We start from the raw sequence: 23,647 nt of genomic DNA, 5'->3' as shown, positions 1-23,647 counted from the left end.
CTCCTGAGGTACCGGATGTGGCTAATAGGTGAGCCCAAGGTCCCCACCCAGTATAAGTAGGTGTCTGGGTATGGGGTTGTCCCTAAGGGTTAGAGTGTGTCTAACGTTGTCCCTCGATATTTGCAGGCAACTCTAGTTATCCCAGCCTCTCATGGCTACTGACCCCCCCAGTGAGGAATGCCAGGAAAAGGGCAGAGGAACGTTACAATGAGGCACATGGGCGAACAAGGAAGATAATTAAAGGAATCTTCGGCCTCCTGAAGGCCAGATTCAGGTGCCTCCATGTGACTGGAGGATCCCTGTACTACTCACCCAAGAAGGTGTGCCAGATTATTGTTGCATGTTGCATTTGCACAACCTGGCCTTGAGATGCCAGGTGCCTTTTCTGCAGGGGGATGAGCTGGAGATACTCTTGTGGCAGCGGTGGAGCCTGTGGACAGTGAGAAAGCGGAGGCAGAGGAAGAAGATGTGGACAACAGAAGTAATATAATACAGCAGTACTTCCAGTGACACACAGGTAAGACACTGTAACTTCACTTTACATTTCAGTTTTCTGTTGGACATTGTACATGGCAGCCTGATTTCCCCATGTCTATGGCCACTTACTGTACCCTTTGGCATCTCTATTTTAAGGTCTCTGTGGCCCACTCTGGCTCCTGGTGTGTCTACTGCTGCCCACTAAAGGTAATTCCACTGACAATTTAACTGCACATATGACTTGCTATGCTTTGATAATGTTGTACTAATACATATTTCAATCATTTGACAAACTCCCGATTTGTATTTGTTCCAAGGGTGTTTATTTAAGTGCTCATAAGTAGAAGGGGATTTGCAATGGGCTGGGGTGATGATGGAGGAAAGTTCAGGGTAGAGTCCAGTCTATTGGTATCCCAGGTGCATTGTCCAAGGGGGTATAGGAAGTGGAGCAATGTCAGTTCAAGGTGGACAGGCTGACAGAGTGGGACACAAGGGTGGCAATCAGGAGAGTCTTATCTCCTGGCGGGGGTCTTGGCAATGTTCTCTGGTTTCTGCCTGGATCACAAGGACCTTTTGCGGGGTGGTTCTCCTTGTGCAGGGGGTGGGGTGCTGGTGGCCTGTTGGTCCTGTGGCGGGGCCTCCTGTCCACGAGCGCTGGCAGAGGTGGAGGGCTCTCCTGCGGTGTGGCTAGTATCAGGGGCCTGTTGTTGTTTCACTGCCTCCCTTATGGTGTTGCCCATGTCAGCCAGCACCCCTGCAATGGTGACCAGGATGGTGTAGATGTTTTTTAGGTCATCCCTGACGCCAGGAACTGTCCCTCCTGCAGCCCATGGTCTCCTGGGAATGGTAGTATGCTCCCAGGAGGTTGGTGAGTGCCTCCTGGAGAGTGGGTTCCCTGGGCCTGTCCTCCCCTTGTTGCACAGCACACCTCCCAGCTTCCCTGTTGTCCTGTGCCTCTGTCCCCTCAGCCGTGTGCCCACTGCCACTGACCCCAGGTCCCTGATCGTCCTGGTTTTGTGGGGTTGCCTGGGGTCCCTGTAGTTGTGGACACACTGCTGATTTACGTGTCCTGGGGACAGTGGCATCGGCTCGCTGGGGGGGTGCTGTGCTGGTGTTTCCAGAGGGGTGTGGCTCTGTGGTGGGTTGGGACTGTGGCAGGGTAACCGACTGTCCGGAGGTCCCTGATGGGCCAGGTTGGTCTTCCTGATCCAGGCTTGCAGAGCTCCTGTCATCACTGTAGGCCTCTTCTGGGTGGGGGGGGGGGCTGGACGTTGCTGGCAACTCCTCTCCGGTGACGTTGAGTAGGGGCCCCGTGGGGGTGCAAATGCAGTGGAATTTTTTCAGCATGTCCCATCTTGTGCATGGGTATGTTCCCCACTATGGTTGTTATTCCCAAGGCATCTTTGGCTTGTGTGAGTTGTGCTTGGTTTGGCTAAGTGATTGCCACTAGTATGGATTCTGTGGTGATGGGTGTCCATACAGGTCTGTGATGGATGTCCATGCATAGGTGTTGCATGCAGGGCTTGGTATTGGGATGGGTGGGTTGTGATAGTGGGGTATATGTAAGGTGGTGGAGTGACGGGGTGAGTGTAGGGGTTGTTGTTTGTGATGGCATGCAGGTAGGGCGGGGGATATAATAGTAAAGATGTGACTTACCAGAGTCGAGTCCTCCTGCTACTCCTGCAAGGCCCTCAGGATGCATGATCACCAAGACTTGCTCTTCCCATGTTGTTAGTTGTGGGGGAGGAGGTGGGGGGTCCACCGCCAGTCCTCTGTACAGCTTACCTGGTGTCTTGCAAACACGAATGCACCTTCCCCCGTAGGTCTTTCCACCTGTTCCTGGTGTCATTCCTTGTTCTGGGGTGCTGTCCCATGGTGTTGACCCTGCCCACGATTCTCCGCCATAGCTCCATCTTCCTAGTAATGGACGTCTGCTGCACCTGTGATCCGAATAGCTGTGGCTCTACCCGGATGATTTCCCCCACCATGACCCTTAGCTCCTCCTCTGAAAACCTGGGGTGTCTTTGGGGTGCCATGGATGTGGTGTGAGTGATATGTGTGCAGGTGTGTGGGGTGCTGTGTTGGGGTGTGTGGTATGAGCTGCGTGGATGGTGTATGGGTGAGGGTGTTTAGTGGCTCTGATTGAGTGGGTGCTTCTGGCTTGTCTCTCTCTCTCTGTTGGTAATCTTTTTTTTCATTGAAGTGGTTGTGGGTAATGTGGGTGGGTGTTCTATATTTGATTGGGTATGTGGGTGTGGTGTGTGTATGTGTGTCAGGTGTGTGTAGTTTGAATTTTCCAATGTGGTGGAGTTTTGTTAGGGTGTGTGTATTTCGAGCGCAGCAGTGTGTACCGCCAATGGTTTACCATGGTTGAAAGACCGCAGCAGTCATTAGTGGGTCCTGGTACTGTGGGCGTATTCCTGTTGGCGTAACGGTGTGGGTTTTGGTACCGTCAATTTATCACTGACCTTTGGTCTGGTGGACTTGTGTGGGTGTATGTTTAGTGGCGGATTTCTCAGTGTGGGTCATAATACCCATAGCAGAATACCACGTGGTCACGGTATGTTGGTGGCCATCAGCACAGCGGTAGGTAGCATTTACCGCCAGGGATGTAATGAGGATGCCGAGCTGAGTCCGAAACTCAAACCTGGTTCCCCAGTTCCAAAGTCACAGCTCTGACTATAACACCACATCCTCTCCCCTAAATGTAACATATAATCAAGTGATCAACTGGATAAAAAAAAAAACATAAAGATAGCAAAACATTTAAAAGTGCTTTGTCGCAATTTAGGAACTCAGAAAATATGTTCTCATTTAATTTTTTTGGAGCACTAGCCATAATTTTCATGGTAATAAAGCCATCTCATTTTTATAATTTCTAAAGGAAATACTTTAAGTATTTCAATTTTGAATACATCAAGATGACATCAGGCGTATCACACTTTTGTAATAAATATGGATTGTTAGCTATCTTGTTGTTCATTAGAATACTGTGAGGAGGCAGATATCAGGGGCACAGACTCAGATAGATGAGGGCAGGACCAGGGTGCAGAAGGTACAGGTTGACCATGCTGGGCAGGCAGGAGGGGCATTGGCAGCACAATGGACAATGGAGGGCAGGGGAAAGGGGGCAGGTGCCACAAACCAACCATGCAGGACAGGCAAGAGAGTCTGAGGCATTATAACAGTCCACTGAGTACAGAAGAAAGAGGTAATGACAGTACAACCTATACATGCCAGCAGACCCAATTCAGGCAGAAGACTCCTGATGTTTGTAAGCCCACAAGGGCTTTATTTTGTCTGTCTCCTGCCTAAAATCTTCTCTTTTTTAAATGTAAGTCAGTAGGCAAATCAACTTCCAGGTTTTATTTTTCAAATTCTCCCTCTTATTAAGTTCAAAATGTTGGGAAGTATGTTACATTGGATCACGATGGGCAGGAGGAATGGGGTAGGGGTATGGATTTGGACAGAGGACAGGAGGGAGATGGACAGGTGCATGAAACTCACCCTACAGGGCAGGCATTAGAGGTTGCAGCAGCATAATACACCAGACAAGGTGGGACGGCAGTGCAGTACAATAGACCATGGAAAGCAATAGGGAGGGAACAGGGCCATGCAGAGGGGAAGGAGGCAAGGGCAGCAAGCTGACTGTACCAACAGACAGAAGAACAAGGGAGATTGTTGCAGCATAACAGACCGTGAAGGGCAGGAGAGAGGGGGAAGGGTCAGGGTCAGGGGCAGGATAATGGACCAGACAAGGGAAGAAGGAGATGACAGGGGCCTGCATATGAAAAGCAGAGGGCATGGGGCAACGGGCAGGGCAGGAGAAGCCAGCTGGCCCTGGAGAGCAGGTGGGATGGGCACTGGAAGCACAACACACCATGGAGGGCAACAGTGAGAATGTAATAGCATACACACAGACAACAGAGGGAAGGAGGGAGAGGGCCAGAGGAAGCAAGCTGGGCACACTGGGTAGGTGGGAGGGGCTGTGGTAGCACAGAAGACCATGCATGGCAAGCGAGAGGGTTAGAGGTAGGCAAGAAGGGGGGCATGTACAAAGGACCTTGGGGGACAGAAGGGAGGGAAAGGGGATGGACACAGACAAGAGAGGGCAGGGGAAGATACTTTGCAAAAGAGTACACAGGGCAGGCAAGATGAGCAGTTGCAACACAACAGAGCTCCTCCTGCCTGCCCTGTGTGGTGTTTTGTGAAGCCCCTTCCCCTGCCCTCTCTTGTCTGTGTCCCTGCCCTCTCTTGTCTGTGTTCAGCCTATATACATATTTTTTATATATATATATGCACACACACATATATATATATCTACACATACACACACTCATATATATATATATATATATATATATATATATATCTCCACCAAATGACACAAAGTCAAACACAGCACACACAGGAATCCTTGTGTTTGAAATGTATTCTTCCAACAGAGATGAGTAACCCAACCACCACCAACGCGTTTCAACCACCAAGGTCATGATCACGGTAGGTAAGTGATCCATTTACAACATCATTTATAGATTCTCCTATTATATGCCAGTATGGGGCATTCTGGGATATGTAGTTATACCAAGTTTGACCATTATATACATCCACACAGTGACACACAAAATACAAATTATTTCAAGCCCCACATACCACATTCATAAAACAAAACTAAATGTAAATATTACAAATATTAAAACCAAATATTTTTTAACCTTTTCTTATTTACACACATCATATTTAAATTTTAAGTTTTTAAATGTCTAAATTTTCAAATGGGGGATAACGTCAAAAGAGAAGCAAAATATATACACAAAGAAAGAGACAAACAGAAAGAACTGTTAACCATGTTGTCATTTCAAAGTTTTTCACTTTTAAATTTGAAGATTTCTTTAAGTTGTATCTCAAAGTGGCAGGCCAAGTAATCTTCTGACAGACTAGTGCTAGAGACGTTTCTACTTTTTGACCTGTCCCTGCCTTACTTATTCATCTAAGCAGCTCTTTACATTTGTGTATGTTATAAATTGCTCGTCTTCATATAGGTCGCCGATCTGTTGTAAGCCTTTTACAGTCCATGTCGTTAGGTTCAGTCTAACATGTAGTTTATGTATCCCCGGTATGGCTAGTAGGGGAATCTTTGGTGAATAAAGTGGTACATGAGTTCCCTGTGATACATATTGGTTCCAGGTACGTTCGGCAACTGTCATTAGTGCGTTTTTGTAATGCGAAGTGAGTGTGCCCCCCATGAGCCAATCTAGTATCTTTATTCGTACTAGTTACGTTCTCACTTTGTGTCCCTCTGAGTTTGGGGGGTCTTGTAGCCAAGTCGTAATCCAATGCAATTGTGCTGCTGCATAATAAAGCTCGAGATGAGGTACCCCCATTCCCCCCCTTTCTATTGGGAGGTAAAGCTTAGCAATAGCCACCCTGCTGCGACCGTTCGCCCATATCAATTCAATCAACAGTTTAGTTAATTGTACGAAGAGTGTTTTTGGTAGTATTAGTGGTAGTGCTGTAAAATAATAATGTAATCGAGGAAGCACTATCATTTTGGCCAGAGCCACTCCTCCCATGGGCGAGAGGGGCAGTGAGCACCAGAAGGGTATAGAGCTTTTAATTGATCTAATGGCTCTATCTAGGTTACCTTCCTTTAGATCTGTGGCGCTATGATAAATATGGACTCCTAAGTATTTAAAAGTTGTGTGTTCCCACTTTAAGTCATTGTCAGTTGACGCTTCGGTATGTGGTTCTGGGGATGGACACATGGGGAATATGCATGATTTGGACCAGTTGACACACAGGCCAGATAGGTCTCCAAAAGTGTTAAGTAACTGCAATATGTGTGGAAGGGACACGGTGTGGTTGCGTAGGTATATTAGTGCATCGTCTGCATATAGTGAAATTATGCGGAATTCTTCGGCGTCTGGGATACCCCATTCTGCTGCTTCCTTGCGTAGTCTTGCCGCAAGTGGTTCTATTGCAAGTGCAAACAATAGTGGTGATAATGGACAACCTTGTCGTGTCCCTCTTCCTATGTCAAATTTCTCTGAAATGATTGCACCGGTTTTAATCCGTGCTTTGGGATTGGTGTATATTATGGATATCCATCATATAAAGCCAGTGCCAAATCCCATTTTTTGTAATGTTGTGATCAAAAAAGGCCAGCCCAGAGTGTCAAAGGCTTTTTCCACGTCCAGTGACACCGCCACCCAGTGTGAACTAGTTACGGAGTAATGGACATGATGCGTATTAAGTTTCTGAATAGAGGTATTGCACCCTGGAATAAAGCCAGATTGGTCTGGGTGTATCAGGGTAGACATTAGTGGCAGTAGGCGATTGGCTAGGATTTTCCCTAATATTTTATAATCCGAGTTTAATAGGGATAAGGGTTTATACGAGCGGACGTTTAAAGGGTCTCGTCCTTTTTTATGTAGGACTACAATTGTCGCCTCCCTTTGTGTTTCTGTGAGTTGTTCTCTTTTGTATGCTTCTTGTAGCATTGTTTGGAATGATGCGATTATCTGAGGTGTGAAAGTTTGGTAGTACTCGATAGGGAGTCCATCCGTACCTGGGGTCTTATTGTGTGTCAACTGTTTTAATGCCTGTAGTATCTCTTCACTTTCGATTGGTCTATCGAGGTTAATAATTTGTTCTGCGTGTAATCTCTTCATTGGGGCTTGCTGAAAGAACTTTGCCAGTTGTAGCGGGTGTGGGGGGGTTCAGTTGCGCATAGTGTGCTATAGTATTGTTTGAATGTCTCATTAATCTCTTGCTGTGTGTTTACCCTTGTGCCTGTATCTTGGCATATAGCGTTTATGGGTGTGACTTTCTGTGTCCCTTTTGCTAGCCACGCTAGTAGCCTGATAGATCTGTCACCTTTGACGTGTAGTCCTGCTATGTAGTGTCGGCAGTCAAATTTTCATAAGCGAGTTTCGGTTGCATTCCATTGGTTTTTGAGGTTAGTTAATTCGTTATTATTGCCTCTGCCCAAGGCTAATTCGCATTCGAGTTGCAAATTTTACCTTCAATTTCCTGTAGCTCTGCCCTTAGTTCTCGGTGGACCCCGCCTGCCGTTGCTATGCATATGCCTCTTATAACTACTTTGTGTCCGTCCCATTCTATAGCTTGTGATGTTTTTGTCTTTGTGTTGATTGCAAAATAGGTTTCTATTTCTTCTCCTATTTTGGCACGGAGAGGGGGGTCGCGCAGTAGGGTGGGTTGCAGTCGCCATGTTGGAATGCATGTTGGCTGTCTGCCCCATTTTAATGTTACCAGTAACGGGCAGTGGTCTGATAGAGGTTTGGCCAGGTATGTTGCATTATGTATCATGTGTGCCAACCTATTAGTGCATAGTAATAAGTCTATTCTCGTATGAAGTTGGTGTACTGGTGAGTAGAAAGAGTATTCTCTATCAATGGGGTGTAAACGTCTCCATATCTCTTGTAATTCTCTTTCTTGTATCCATTTGTTGAGTGCACAGGACAATGCCCTGCATTGGACGTCTCTCGTTGGAGGGTGTGATCTGTCTAGCGACATCTCAATTATGCTATTGAAGTCTCCCCCCCATATTGTGGGTATAGTCGGGTTGTATGGGATTTGTGTGGTAATGGTTAGGAGGAATTCTCCCTGTCCTGTGTTGGGTGCGTATAGTCCGATTATCGTTAGTTGTTTCCCGTCTAGCTCCCCGTCCAGGCTAGTATATCTTCCATTATTATCTGTATGTATGTTTTTAACTGTGTACGGTACGCCGGGGGCTATCCATATTAATACACCCTTCGCATATGTCGGGGTTTTAGTACCGTGTATTATTCCCGACCGATTTTTGTCTATTTCACACAATTCGTGTGCTGTGGCGTGAGTCTCTTGCAAGATAGCTATGTGTATTTTGTGTCGTTTAAGGTATGAGTGTATCTTACGTCTTTCAGACATGTTAGCAAGTCCCCTAACGTTCCAGGTTACTATATTATATGGCGTCATATTATGTGGATTGCTTGGTGTAGTGTGTCACCCGTGTCCCGGGTTCCGCGCCATCTCGGCCATCCCCCCCAGAGTCTCCTATGTGTTAGGATATTAAGCATCTTATGGGAGAAAATAAAAATAAAAGAGGAAATAAAACTTACATTGGTTAATCTAACTGGGGGCTGCGAGACACAACTGGTGCAACTGTTTACATTAGTTACTGTACCATCGGGTTGGGGGGGGGCGTTGATGTATTGTCCGGAGTGTCTCCGTTTGTCAGCCCGTGTAGTTGTATTTGCATCCCTTCTTGTGTTCCCTTTTGTGCTAAATGTGGTTGTGGCTCGCGTGTAGTACCTGGTTTAGTTTCTGCTTGTTTCTTGCTTGTTTTAATTCTTTTCTCTTTTTAGTTTTTTTTGTTTGTTTGTTCCGGGTTTGCTTGTTTTTTTAGAAGGAATGTCCGTGGTATGTTTGTTGTTCTACTTTTATTTCTCAAATTCGTGAACTCGCGTAAAGAGAGTCTTGCTGTTTCAGCACTAAATGTCATCCACCGAGCGTGGAGTAAACGTTGGCCCCATGGTGAGTGCCGACGTGATTAGGCCTTGTTGGCTGTTCGTTGAATCAGAGTCCGAACTGTTCGTGTCTTGATTGGATCGAGGCTGTATGGATGAGAACCTGTTCACCACCTTTAAGACTTTGACTTGCTCCGCCATTACTTGTGATTTTGTTGGACCCGATGCAGTCTTGTGTTTTAATTTTTTTTTGCGGCGTGGTTGTGGAGTCAGCCACTCTTTTTGTGTTCGGGTCTCGGCTGTAGGGTCTATCAGGCCTTTCGCATGTATCCAAGTCCATGCGTCTTCTGATGTTGGGAATATGTGGGATCTTTCGCCGTCCACCACCCGCAGTTTAGCCGGATACATCAAGGAATATGAGTAGTTTTTGTCTCTCACTATTTGCTTTGCTGTGTTAAAAGTGGCACGTTTGCGTTGGACTTCGGCTGTGTAATCTGGGTAGGCCGTGATTTTTGCATTTTCTGTGTCGATTGGGCCTATTGTGCGGAAGTTCCTTAGTATCTGATCCCTGTCCCTATAGTTAAGAAGTCTCGCTATTAGTGGTCTTGGTGGGGCTCCCGGACGAGGAGGGCCCCCAGGTACTCGGTGTGCACGTTCCACTATTAATAGCGGTGGGACGTCGGTTGTAAATATTTTTTCTTTGAGCCATCGCTCCAGGAATGCTTCTGCGTTTGGGAGTTCGATCTTCTCTGGAAAACCGAGGAATCTCACATTGTTGCGGCGAGAGCGTCCCTCCGCCTTGTCAGCCCGCTTATTTAGGCGTAGTATTTCGGTTTCCTGATGTTGGAGCCGGAGTTTCAAATCTGCTATGTCTGGTTGCGCTGTGTTAAGAGTTGTTTCAGCTGTTGCGAACCTTTCTGTTAGCTTCCGATGTTCCATTCGAAGCGTGTTGACTTCGGCCACTACAGTGTCTATTTTTCCTTCTAACGAAGTTCTGGTGTTGAGTATTGCTTGGAGTACTTTTTCCATTTGCGCGGAGTGGGCAGCTAGAGTCTCTGTCACTTTATGTAGAGCATGTGAGTGGTGTTCTGTGTCCATTTCTGATGCTGATGAGGGTCTAGTTTCAGTTTGTGCTCTTTGTGTTTTCGGTTTCACCAACCTTGAGTTCATGCGCATCAGATTATAAGTTTATACTACTTGTCTACCACGGTGCCAACTCACTTCGGGACCGTTGAGCAACAGTGCTATTCTGACCAGAAGCCCTACTTTTGCAGATGAATCTGCACGTGTGCTCGGTGATATAGCTCTTTATAGGGTTGAATAGGGTCGCGATCCTTGTTTAGTTACTTTGCGCGTGTTTACAGTGGTCGCTTTGTGTGTCGCTTGGTTCCACATACAGCCTAGTCTTTCTGCGACATCTAATTCGCGCCCTCCGGTGCCTTTCACATTGATAGGCTACTATGTGCAAGTTGCAAGGGTTCTTTGGATATGTTCAGCTGCTGGGAGTATCGGAGCGGCGCCGCACCACGGGCCCAGTCCACCCCGCCGGGCTGAATTAAGTTTCGGTGCTTGTTGTGCACTTCTACTGGCGCCAGTATCGCCGACGGGTCCCCACTCACTTCCATCGGGCCTGTCGGGGTTCGAGTAGGCCCGAGTGCGCCTCGGTCCGCGTTGCTAGTTGTCTCCACCCACAACAGCTGAGCGCCCAGGCCTGGCTCCGCGAGGAGCCCCAGCGTGGGCAGCAGCGTGGGCAACAGCGCGGGTCAGAGCCTAGGTATGCGTTCCGGGGTCACGCGCGCCTCACCTCTGCCTCTCACGGCTCTGCCGGTCGGGACTTTCTCAGGTCCAGGTAGGCCCGTGCGCGGGCGCTGCCCCGGCTCCAGCGAGGGTCATCCGGTGCGCACTTGCTGCATCGCTGGTTTCCGTTGTTCGGTTTTCCTTAGTGTGCTATCCATATCGCACACATATTTGGTAGTTTTCATGTGTAGCGCCTGGGAATTTGGTGATTTATCTGGATCTTTTTACCGGCTGTGGACGGAGCTCATTTTAGAGTGTCCTTTCACGGCGCCATCTTGGCCACGCCCCCCATTTACTATGATGTTAAACATATTTTTCTATGTGTATATCTATATCTGTATGTCTATATATATAGTAATCCTGATTTCACACAAATTCATATACATGTCACACACACCCTCTCAGAAAGGCAACAGCCAGGTATGTTTATTCAAATGTTTAGATTTCTAAAGTGAATTAAAGATGGCAATATAATTCTTCATCCCCATTGATCCCATATGGGGTCTTAGTTTTTAATCTAATTATAAGCCTTGATTCCAGGCGTCTCAACTTTAGTACTTTGTCACCTCCTCTCTAATTTTTTTTCACCACCGCTATGCCAAAGAATCTCATATGTAGACAAACAGCTCCCACATGATTTTTCAAGTGTTTAGTCATTGCACAGTTGCTAACGCCATTTTGGACTGCCCTTATATGTTCTAAGATTCGTTTTCTTAAGGGGCAAATACTGCTACCCACATCTCATGCCACAGAGACATTCTATCACATGTACTACAAATGTAGTTCTACATGGGATACTTTCATCACTGTTTCCACCCGCTGGCCTAGCTGAATGCACATTATGTGGCCGGCGGGGGCTTCTGCGTGCTGGCGGTCTTTTGTTGACCGCCAGTGCTGAACTCAGCGGGTTTTCCCGCTGAGTTCATATTGACCCCCATAGTGTGCACAGAATCCAGAGGCTGCCGAAAGGCTTGACAGAGGCAATAATAGATAATACTGATGCTCTATTTGTGGTAGTGTGATCGAGCAGTTAGGCTTATCAGAGGGTAGTGTTAAGTATTTGTTGTAAACACACAAGCAGCAGAAGAAACACACACTCAATGACTTAACTCCAGACCAATAGGATTTTATACAGAAAAATATGTTAATTTTGTTTATTAATTTATTTCTAGAAGCACAAGATTCAGTTTGCACGTAAGTACTTACAATTGCATAATTATAATTAGAACTTTTAATGGAATCAACAATGTATACATTCTTCTTTAAAATGGAAAAAAGCTATTTTAAAAATGGACACAGCACAATTTTCAACAGTTCCTGTGGGAAGAAATAAGTATTCAACTCATAGTTCCTATTTCTGGATTTAAGGTAGTCTGTCATCGGGGGTTCAAGTTAACCCCAAACACCCACCGCCAGCAACACAGGGCGCAGAGGTCAAAGGAGAGCCCAATTAACATGGGTTTCTATGCAGATGGGGGTACTCGGAATCCGGTCAGCCATCATATAAGTACCCGTGACTCAGAGAGCAGACTGGGAGGGTTCAAGAGGGGACTGGAGGGGCCCCAAGTAGGCGCCAATCACACACCCTCAGCAGCACTAGGGCGGCCAGGTGCAGGGTGCAATCAGGGTGTCAGGTTTCCAAAACAAATCTATGAGGGGACCCTGGGGGTCACTTAGAGGCTGCAGGCAAGGTCAGGGGGTGTCTCGGGCACACCAAGGGTCGGACAGGTAAGAGGGCTGGCTGCTGGTGGATGATGCACCGGGGGTCAGGTTCTCCAAGGCCTGGGGGCTGCGGGTGAAGTGGGTGTTTTAAGCGTTGGATATCTTCATCCAGAGCTCGTGGTCAGTGGGGTCCTCAGGATTCCCTCTGCAGGTGTCGTTGTGGGGGCTTGGAGAGGCCACCCAGGGTGGACTCTTGTTCCCAATTGCCTGGGGACCCTTTCTTGCTGGGTGGACCACCTGGACACGGGCCATGGGTGTTGGGTGCACAGCGGTCAGGACTCACGCTTCCACAGTGAGGTGGGCGCCCTTGGTTGAAAGTTTATTTTGGGCAGAGCCGCTGTCCTCAGGAGTTCTTGGTCCTTTGGGTTGCAGGGAAGTGTTCTGGAATTGTCAGAGGTCGCTGGGCCCACTAGATGCGTCGCTGTTCTTCTTGCAGGTTCTGTGAAGCAGGAGACAGGCCGGGAGGGCTGGGGCACAAGCAGTGGTCGTCTTCCTCGTTCTCTTCTGGGGTTTTCAGCTTAGCAGTCCTCTTCTCTTTGTAGGTCACCATGAATCTCCTGAGCTGGGTTCAGGGAGGCCCATAACTCCTAGATTTAGAGGCATGTTAGGGGTCAGAGGGCAGTAGCCAATGGCTACTGTCCATGAGGGTGGCTACACACTCCTTGTGCCCACTCCCTTTGGGGAGGGAGGCACATTCCTATCCCTATTGGTCTGTCTCCTCCAAAACAAGATGGAGGATTCTGCAGGGAGGGGGTCACCTCAGCTCTGGACACCTTAGGGGTGGTCCAGGATTGTGTGGTCAATCCTCCTTGTTTTCCCAAATTTTCCCGCCGGACCTGCCACCAAAAGTGGGGCTTTGTCCGGGGGGGTGGGAATCTCCACTAGCTGCAGTGCCCTGGGGCACTGTAATCTGAGGCTTGAGTCTTGGAGGCTCACCGCCAGGTATTACAGTTCCTGCAGGGGAAGGTGTGAAGCATCTCCACCGAGGACAGACTCAGTTTCTGACCACAGAGTGCACAAAGGCACTCACCCCATGTGGTCAGAAACTGGTCTGAAAGTGGTAGGCCGGCACAGACTGGTCAGTCCTACCTTAGAGGTTGGGCTAACATACAAAGTACAAAATGACGCAAATGTGGCGCTAAAAAAGTATAAATATGGGCCCATTTCCATCTGAAAGAAAATAAAAATGAAAATTCATGATACTAAACATTTCACTCATAGTTAAGCGCCTAAGAAGTCCTCTATTAGTAACATTGATTATACGGTGACCACACAACTTAAACAACCAATGCGGGTTCCCTACCTTTAGCTCTGAATGGGGTGAGGGGTGTTTTTCCTCCGTACTCCAGTGGCAGCAGCGACAGAAGGTTTTGTCAAGTCGTGTCCAGTTGAAAACAAAAGTGAAATGGGGAAAAAGGGAGGTTTATTCCCAATTTTCCCTCCAATCTGTCAACCCAAGTGTGGAGGTTGGAGTGCTAGGGGCCCATTTTGATCTTTCCATGGCACTGGAGGTGCCTCATCATGGAAACCAGGTACTTTTGAAGGACAATATATATATCATAGGTTCTTTATATACACATTATTGATTTATATGATGCCTACCTATTTGTAAGATGTACTACATATATGTACTAATGTTCCTTTTATGGGCATGACATGCTAATATGTTTTCCTGACTTGCCATAAGTTTTATAACATTCCTGATATGGGCGTTTATGATGTTTCTATGACAAGTAGTTTTATTTAATAATGTGATTCCTGACTACTGCATATGTTGCAGAATACTAGGTAACCTGTGTGTTATATGTGACTACTGCTAGTTCTGCAGAGTAACTAAAGTGTATTGTTCTGACAACTGCTAAGGTAGCAGGATTTTACTGATATGTTGTGTTTGGTCTAATAGTTGCGTTGTGTACAATACAGTATATTTTTATATAACTTGGTGTTGTGTTTCCTTTGTGGTGGGGATAGTGTATCACGTGTGTTGTGTGTGTTGTGCAAACGCTTTTCACATTGCCCGTGGGATAGGCCTGACTGCTCGTGCCAAGCCACCAAAGGGGTGAGCAGGAGTTATCTTGGACGTGTAGCTACCTTACCCTGATTAGAGTGGGTGGGTTCGGCCTGGCTTAGGAGCATACCCTAACCAACCAGAAACCCCCATCATCCTGTTGTGAATTGTGTGGTAATTCGTGTTAAAAATGTTGCAGAGTTAGTAAAGTTTCCAAATCACCCTCAGTTTACGTATCAGTAGAACATTCCTCAGGAATGCTCAGCTCAGTTGAACATTTTATCTTTAACAGATGGAATTTCTGCTGCTTCCATTTTCTAACAAATTTGAAGCCATCAATTCTTGTTTGTAAATAGCTAAACTTTGTGGTAGGGCAAATTGATAGCCCCAATTTCAAAACAGATAATTTGGTTTCTGTTAGATTTCTGTCAGTTAGGTTTATGACCATTGAATAATGTACAGTCATTTCCTCTTCTGTCCCGATTTGCTCCTGGTTATCCCTGATGTTCTCCTGTCTCTTGCTTATGTGGCTTCCTCCTGTGCCCCATCTTGTTTTTCTATGCTTCTAGTTTACATATATATATTAAATTCAATAAAAATCTAGAGGTTGTGGGGATGTTGTAGTTACTTTCAGATTTTACAGATAAAAAACATAGCAATTCACCAGTTATATTTATAGTTATCTCAAGTAACAGAGTGAGTCTGTGAGTGGTTTCATGTTTTTTAACTGGGTTCTGGATCTGTGGATCTCCTGCACATTAACATGGGGCCTTTAGGGGTCCCTTACAGACTCCTCCTTCACTCATACATTCCTTCTCACACTCACACACCTAGTCATATAGTCATATACATACACACACACACACACACACACACACACACACATACCCACAAAACCACTACCACACCCACTCACAGACTCAAACAGCCACTCATACACCCACTCACCCACCAATTCACACACACATAGCCATTCATACACCCTTCCACACTTCCACACCTACTCACACACCCACTTACACATCTATCCACACACATCTATACACACACCCACTCACAAAACCACTACCACACAAACACAGTCCCACAGAGCCACTCACATACCCACTCACATACCTATTCAAACACTCACACACCTACTCATAGTCATTCACATGCTCACACGCCCACTCACAAACCCACAAGACCACTATCACACCCACTCACAGACCCACACAGCCACTCACACAGCCACTTGCACACATATTCACACACTCACACACCAACTCACAGATCCACACAGTCATTTACACCCCTACTCACACATACTTACACACCGATTCACACACACCCACTCACAGATCCACATTACCACACACCCTCACAGACCCAGTCACTCATACACACACTCCCACACTAGTTCACACACTTATGCACCCACTTACATACCCAGTCACACACACACACTGATTCACACACTCACATATCCACTCGTACACTCACACAGCCATGTACACACCCATGCAGCACCTTACACACTCACTCACAGACCCACACAGGCATTTATACACCCACCCACACACTCATACAGCAAAATCAGAACCACAGATCCATCATGGATCCCTCGACAATATAACTGGCAGACACTGTATTTGGCTGCGGATCTGCTGTAGATCCACAGATCTTAGGGACAAATTTAAGAAAAGGATTTGAAAACAAAAAGAACCTCTGAAAAGATCCTTTGTGTTTATGATGTGTAGATGATAATCACATATAGAACAGGATGCAGTATTTAAGTTATTGAGGAGTGCCCCGTTTCCTCCGTCTGTGAAATGGATTTCACCTTTTTGATATGTTCTATCCATGTCTAAGCGTAAGTTGTTATAGTACATAAAGCCCATGTTGTGGTCTCCGAGGAATGCAGAAACAGTTTTATTAACATGTTTTCCCGGATTTCTCTATCTGCTGACAAAACTTGGTTAAACCATGCCGTTTCTGTCTTTGGCAAATGTTGGAGAACACCAAGGCAGTATGTGGTAAAAGTGTCATTAATTTATCAATGACATTACAATTTTTATCCCTACCGCCCGGTAATTCTGCCTAGGTCATTGCCACCACAGTGTCAACCATTAATTATGGATGGTGACAATTTGAAATGCTTTCAACCAAAGGCAGCAATTGATGCCACTTTAACACTCTCTGGCCAACCCATGCAACTTCTACATTATGTAAGCCTAATTCCCTGTCAATGACACTCATTCTGTCACTCTCTGTGGTCCAAAACACAAAACTATGGCCCACATGTCAGAATCTGACCATTTTGGAGATAAGCAGGACTAGCACATAGGAAAAGGCTGCAGACAAATGGGGCTTGTTTGAAGAAAAAAGCCAGGTACATGGATGATTGCAAGTAAAATGTAAAAGTGCATATTTGATTGGATGGGGGACATGTGCAGTGAACTAAAATTAGGTAGTGACTTTATTAAAAAAGTACCTAACTCTGATTTGCTTTGGAAAAATAAAGAAAAGTTATGTTGTTCGAAATTTGCGTGGAATTGCAAACAGTCAACAACCCTTGCTACAGTTAATGTGGAGCTAGTATGCTGTTGAAAGAAAATCTTGGGAACGTTTGACCTACTGGTGTGCAGAGGCTATTGGAAACATGGTTACTATGAAAACAAAGCTAATAAAGTGTGAGGGAAAAGAACAAAATAGACTGCAGTGTGAAACTATAAAGCAGACTGGTGTTTAAAAATTGTTCAGTAGGAAGTGTATGTTTTGCGATTGACAATACCTTACAAACTAAAATACAAATTAAAAGCTTTGACAGCAGATTGTTGAATGCTTTTAAAGATTTCCATGTGGATCCCCAGACCCACTGCGATGCGATAAGCTCTGCGGTCGATATGCAGATCCTCAAAAAACCCTCCAAATTGGGCTTCTTTGCGGGAAACAAGGAAAGGGTTAACAAATGGTGACCATTTACAAGTGTTATAGCAAAAATCAAAGATGAAGGGAAGTCTGTGCCTTGCTAAATACAACAGTATGAGTGCGAGAACAGTGGAAAGGGTAGCCATTGTTGGTACTTTTCTACTGAGTGGAGGAGGATTAACATAATTTTAATTTGAGATTTGCAGTTGAAAACAGATATTAAGATAAAAGTTGCACAACAGGAAAGAGATTTCACAGGTATATGAATTATTGTACTATGAAAAATTATATTTAAAAAACCTATGAGTGTATATAAGCTGAAAGAAAAAGTGTAGCTTCTAGAAACTACAGTAAAGGGCAAAATAGCAGGGAGGTTTAATGTAAAAAAAATAATGAGCAGCAAACGAGGAAATAGAATTGCTATACTGAAAATATAGTTGTTTCGTTAAGCCAGTATGACTGAATGTGTTTGAAATTAGATGTGTGTGCTTGCTTATAATATGTAATTTATTAGTATATAGTTTGTACCCACTCAAACAGTCAGACATCCCCTTACAAACCCAGTTACGCTCCTACAAAACACATATGTACTTACTAGTCATACAGACAGAGAGCCACTGATCCACTCAGTGGCATGCCCATAAAACCATTCATACACCCATTACCTACCTGTTCATCCTCTTACATAGTCATTCACACACCCATACAGGTGAGAATCATATTTGCAAAAAGAGACATCGCAAATAACATTCATACACCTACAATAGAATGTAAATACATTAATAGATCATAATTCATTGCAAAAAATGTCCTCAAAGCATCAATAAGGCATCAGACTTCATAATATCAACCATAAACCTAACAGGGCAATTACCTGGCAACACAACCAACTTATTTAATCACCCCAAGGTTTCTTCCATAAACTTCCCCCCAGATTTGATCAAATCTCTTGATCTCCCTAAATTGCAGCACATAAAGCCGCTCCTTGTTTCTTACTTGCATCATTTTTATCACCCATTCCTCAATCGTGGGGATCGACTATGTTTGCCACCTTAAAAGTAATAAAGACCTAGCCACTGCCATTGCAACATACAATAGTTTTATGAATCAGGGAGCTAATCTAATTACAGGATCGTATCCCAATCCAATCCACCATGTACTGGGGCTAATAAATCCGCCAGGCCCTCTCCAAGTACTTGAATATTTCTTCCCAAACATTTTGAATAGGGACACCCAAACCCATAACATGTGTACAATGTTTGACTGCCCCGACCCTGCATCAAAAACAGTCACCAAGCCAGTTGGAATTAACCTGGGCTAAGAATTGCGGAGTTCTATAAAGAAGCCATTTAGTGAAAAATAACTTTATGTGCCATTTGGCTCCACTCAAAACATTAAAATTCATAATTTTAATTTTGACCCACATCTTTTTCGTTAACTCTAACCTTTCATACTTTTCCCATTTTTTAATTGCTTGCAGGCAAAGGTCCGCACTCTTCAAAGATGCAAGAAGCCTTTTCCATTCTCCCTCTTGCTTATAGTAGGGAGATTCCACCAGTTCTATTACCACTTTTTGACTATCCCAAATCTGCACACAGTCTATATGTTGAGCATTCCCCTTAAAGAGCTAAGGAGCAGGAAATCACTGTGCACTACTTCACCAATTTCTGTCAAATACCTGCACCTTTTGCCAGACAAAAAGTCTGCCTCCTTCCTAAATCCAACTCTCTCCCATTTTCCCACTACATCGGGATCCAGCCTAGTGCCAGAATCCCCAACCAATTAGAAAAACCTAGAAACGTGTTAGGTTAAAGTTATGTATGGCTCACCCCCGCCATCAGCCAGGCTCAGCAAAGATGTCAGTTCAGGTGTCATCAGTAATGTTATTAATGATGGCACAGAATATAACTTTAATCTTAGTTTTTTTAAGTAAGTGTGTGCATTTTTGTCAAAGTAAAGATTGGTATTATTATTACCATACATAACTTTAATGTCACTTTACTCTTTGTGTGCTTTTTCAGTACATAGCAAGGTTTGGTTGAAAATAAAGTAAACGTTTGTTACAATTCTTAAGGTTTACCCTCAACTGCACATGGCCAGGTCTTGCACCCAACCTCTCTAGGTGGCCATAGAACTACCTTATAATACTTTGCCTGTTCTCATCAACCGATGTGTTCTTCCTCTTTTAAAAAAAATATTTCTGATCCTGCAGGACTCCTGCTGGAGGCATAGTAACCCCTCTGCTGTTTTGGGACTCCTACAGGAGTCCAGGGTGGTCACTCTTCCAAAGGGCAACCATGGGATCACAGAAATACCGAAAAAATATTTTTACATTTTTGCCTCAGGTGGTATCCCTACTATACACTTTAATACCTTTTTGCTTTTCAAATGTTCAGGTTCTGGGGACTGACTCCCAATGTCATGAAAATGTGGGTTCAACATTTCTCTGCATGTTGGGGCCAGCCTATTACAGTGTAATATTGCAGAAGACTTTTGCTCCTGCAGCAGCCAGGTAGACAGCAAGAGAAAAGCCCCCTTAGCCAATATGATATTTAACGTTGCACGATTAGGGGACTCTTGTGAGCCTCCCGCAAACACCACCTCCCCTATATATAATGTTTTTGAACCTTGATTTCTAAAATATTACTGAATAATTTGTACCAAATATCAAAAGCACAGTCACTAGGTCATAACTATAACTAAACAGTGGCGACTGCTACTGATGTTATGTCTAGTTTATGTTTTAAGGCCATTACATGTTAAAATAAACTCTGAAATTCACTGAAAACAAAAATTGGTTAAAGTGACTGCACAAAATAGGATTGTTAAGTGGGTCGCCCTCTCTAAGTCAACAAACTAACTCCTGTATAGCTATGGAACAGAGCAGAAATGCAATGTGTAAAGTATTTATGCAGTAAGAAAACATTAATGAAATCAAAAGACCAAACAATAAAAATCCCAAGCTGAGTTAAAAGCGCATTCAAAGATTTTATGTTCCCTCTTAAGGCTTGATTCAGTTCTTGGCGCAATCGGTCACACCATTGGTTTTCCATCAAATAATCCATCTGCTGATTTGGCAATCCATGCACTCTATTTCGATGCTGGCAAGACCATAAATGATAGACCGCCCACGTCTGTCACCTCTGCCAGAACATCGCATTGACTGCACCACTCCATGTAGTAGCTGGCAGTGGGACCCCAGCCAGTTTTACCACAGAGTCAAACACAATGTGCCTTCCTGCCAAGGCAACTTTGGCGGGGAAACCTCCACTCCAGTTGGCAGACTGGAAGAGAAATGAGGTAAAAACCTAACTTTTTTTTACATTTTCCACTTCCGCTTCCTACTGGAACCTGACCGGACAAGTCCTGCCATTGCTGCTGCCACTTGACTATGAAGGAAAATGATCCAGTTGTCGCCGTACTGGAAAGTCAGCATTCTATATCACTAGTTAATGTTGACTTGTCACTTAACATTATCTCAGGACCAGTGCGTTTACATACATGTCCTATATCTCATTTTAAAACATTGGTGAAATAGTTGTGTCAGAAATAGATTCAAACACACATGTATAAACACCTATTGATGACTTATACAATTTTAATTTGATGTAAGTATCCACTGCCAACCTGAATGCTTGCACCAAAATCTCAAAATCCTTCACCATTGGAAGCAATGCCGAATTGTGAACTTTGCAATGGGACATGCAAATGTGAAATGTGAAATGTTGTATTTCCAGTTGTGACTGTGAGTCAGAACATGTACGTTACTGTAACATCAATTCCATTTCATTAACACAACGCACTGTACAGCAATACACAATGCATTACACACTTTGTGAAAGTTGAACTTGAGTAATCATTCATTTGTTACTTCTCTCAGGTACATTATTTTGGCAATGTAACACATATGTGACATTAAACAATGTTTGGAAGGTACAATTTTCCCTGCCTCTGTCGCCTTTAACTTGTCTCCTGCCTATTGTCCAGGGTTAACGTCCTCCTTAAGGGGCATCTGTTGGGCACATATCTGGCACCTAAAGGCTTTTACTTGAGAGGGGTGGGATTAGGTGTTGCAGGTGTCAAGGCAATGTGAATGGATAATTGGGAAGGAGGAGTAAGGGTAGGGGGCGGGAGTGGATTGGCTCATTGAGGCAGAGGGAGCTGTTGCCGGTGATGCAGTGGAGTCTGTATTGCGTCACTTGCATGTGGGTCTGGTGTTTATGTTTGGTTGGATGTTTTGCTGTTTGTAACATTCAGGTGAGTGGGATTGTTTGATTCTGATTGCTGTTGAAATGTGTGTAGGTGTGCTTTTGTGTGAGTGTGTTGGTTTATGTGATTGTGTTATTGTGGTGGTTGGTGTGGTTCTATTGTATGTGGGTGTAGTATCAGTAGTGTGATGGTTGTGTTTTTGGATGTATAATATTGTTTGTTTCCTGAAGGAAAAAGGTGTGTTGTGGTGGAATGGCAATGGACCATGGTGTTAATGGAGTGTGTTGTGTGGTATGCAGGTGGACACATATAGCAACAGTACATCTGGTGTGTGCTGCTAGCATCCGTTCCATAGCCACAGCGATAGCACATAGGACATCTCCTACGTCAAACTCTGCCCGTCAGGAAACCACTGGCAGAACAACGCCAGTGCAACTTTGAAACCTAAATATGGTCAGCGGTAAGCCTCCAGCCTATCCATGGATACAGTCTGAGGTTCAGCTGCCATACATCTAAATACATCGGTCAGAACTCGGTCATGGAGTATTTAAAACCGCCCTCCCAGAGGGATGGCTGGGCTTCTGTCAATATCTAAATCAGGCCCTTTGTCTGTAAGTCCCATTTTAAAATGTTCTGGAGCAGCTCTTCTGGGTTATTTCTAAGGCTCCAAGACATCAGACTAACACTTAGGCCTATATTTATGGACAGTTAACGTTGTTTTAGCGTAATTGACGTTAATGCGGCACTAATTGAACTCCATATTTATATTTTGATGCTAGACCCGTCTAGTGTCAAAATATTGGATTTAGCGCCATTTGTGGGATGTGTAAACCCACCTTGCATCAATAAAATGCAAGGAGGCTTCCCTACATAAAAATTACGTTAGCCCCCCCAGCACCATATTTAACACCCGACACAGAAACAATGTGCAACAGGAGACTGGCCTAAATATTGGAGCATCATTATTTAACACCTTTTAAGACCAGGTGTTAATGTGCTGGTAGGCCTATTCAATGTGGAAGCACCATGGGCACAAAGATGCCTACCCCAAGCCCCAGCATCACCACCAACCACACCACAGGGACACTACAGGAGGAGGGAGCCCATCAAAGGTAAGTTGCAGGTAAGTGTATGTGTATGTGTGTGGTGTGCCACTGGGGGCCCCTTAAATATGGCCCCCTGGCTGGCACTGGGCATATTGGCCTTGCCCTGGGGACACTGGTGCCCTGTGGAGGGCATCGGGGTGATGATAATGACTCCTGTCTATACTTAGACAGGAGTGATTTTTGGGCTGCTTGTGTGTCAACAAGTGACACTAGGCTGACTAGCAGATTTGCCCTAATGCAATCACTCACCTGCTAGCATCTTTGTTTGAGACGTTAGCCACTCCTTACCACCAACGTGCATCATTTCTTAAATGCATGAATGGCATTAGCTTGCATTAAGAAAAATGATACACAACTGCGCTGGAGTGACCTCCTTTCATCACCTTCCGACTGGAGCATAGCTGAGGTGCAGTGTCATCCACAGCATCCTTGGCAATCAGGGCTGTTATCTTGCTGTGCCAACTCAACCTGCCAAATGCAGCTGCAGTCTTTTCTTCAGGTGACAGTCAAAACCATCTTGCCAGCTTTGGTACCGACAGCTCTTTCTGGCATACGTCACCACAGCATGGTAGTACAGGTTTGACAAGTCCCACATGGTGCCATCCCATGGCTCAGTCCACAGTGGCCCTCCCCAGGCATATGGGGGGTCACAGAACTGACACTCTTGCACAGTGGCTATGGCATAATCAGTGCACAACTAAATCCTCACACCTCGCACAGGGAGCCCGCATGGTAGGGCTCCCCACTGGACTTCTCTGCCTACAGAGCTCACTACTTCCTCAAAGGGCACACTGGTCATAGTAAGCAGGCAGGCACTAGTGCTACAGGCTCCAGGGCAGGTGGTCTCCTCACACAGCAGGAAGACTGCCAGCCTTTGCGCCATTCCTGGTCCCAGACAGAAGTTTTGCAGAGCATCCCCTCCACACACAGCCCGCATGACTGCTTGCCAG

The sequence above is a fragment of the Pleurodeles waltl genome, chromosome 5 (assembly GCF_031143425.1).
Source record: "Pleurodeles waltl isolate 20211129_DDA chromosome 5, aPleWal1.hap1.20221129, whole genome shotgun sequence".
NCBI lineage: Eukaryota > Metazoa > Chordata > Amphibia > Caudata > Salamandridae > Pleurodeles > Pleurodeles waltl.
This window is presented reverse-complemented; position numbering follows the sequence as displayed.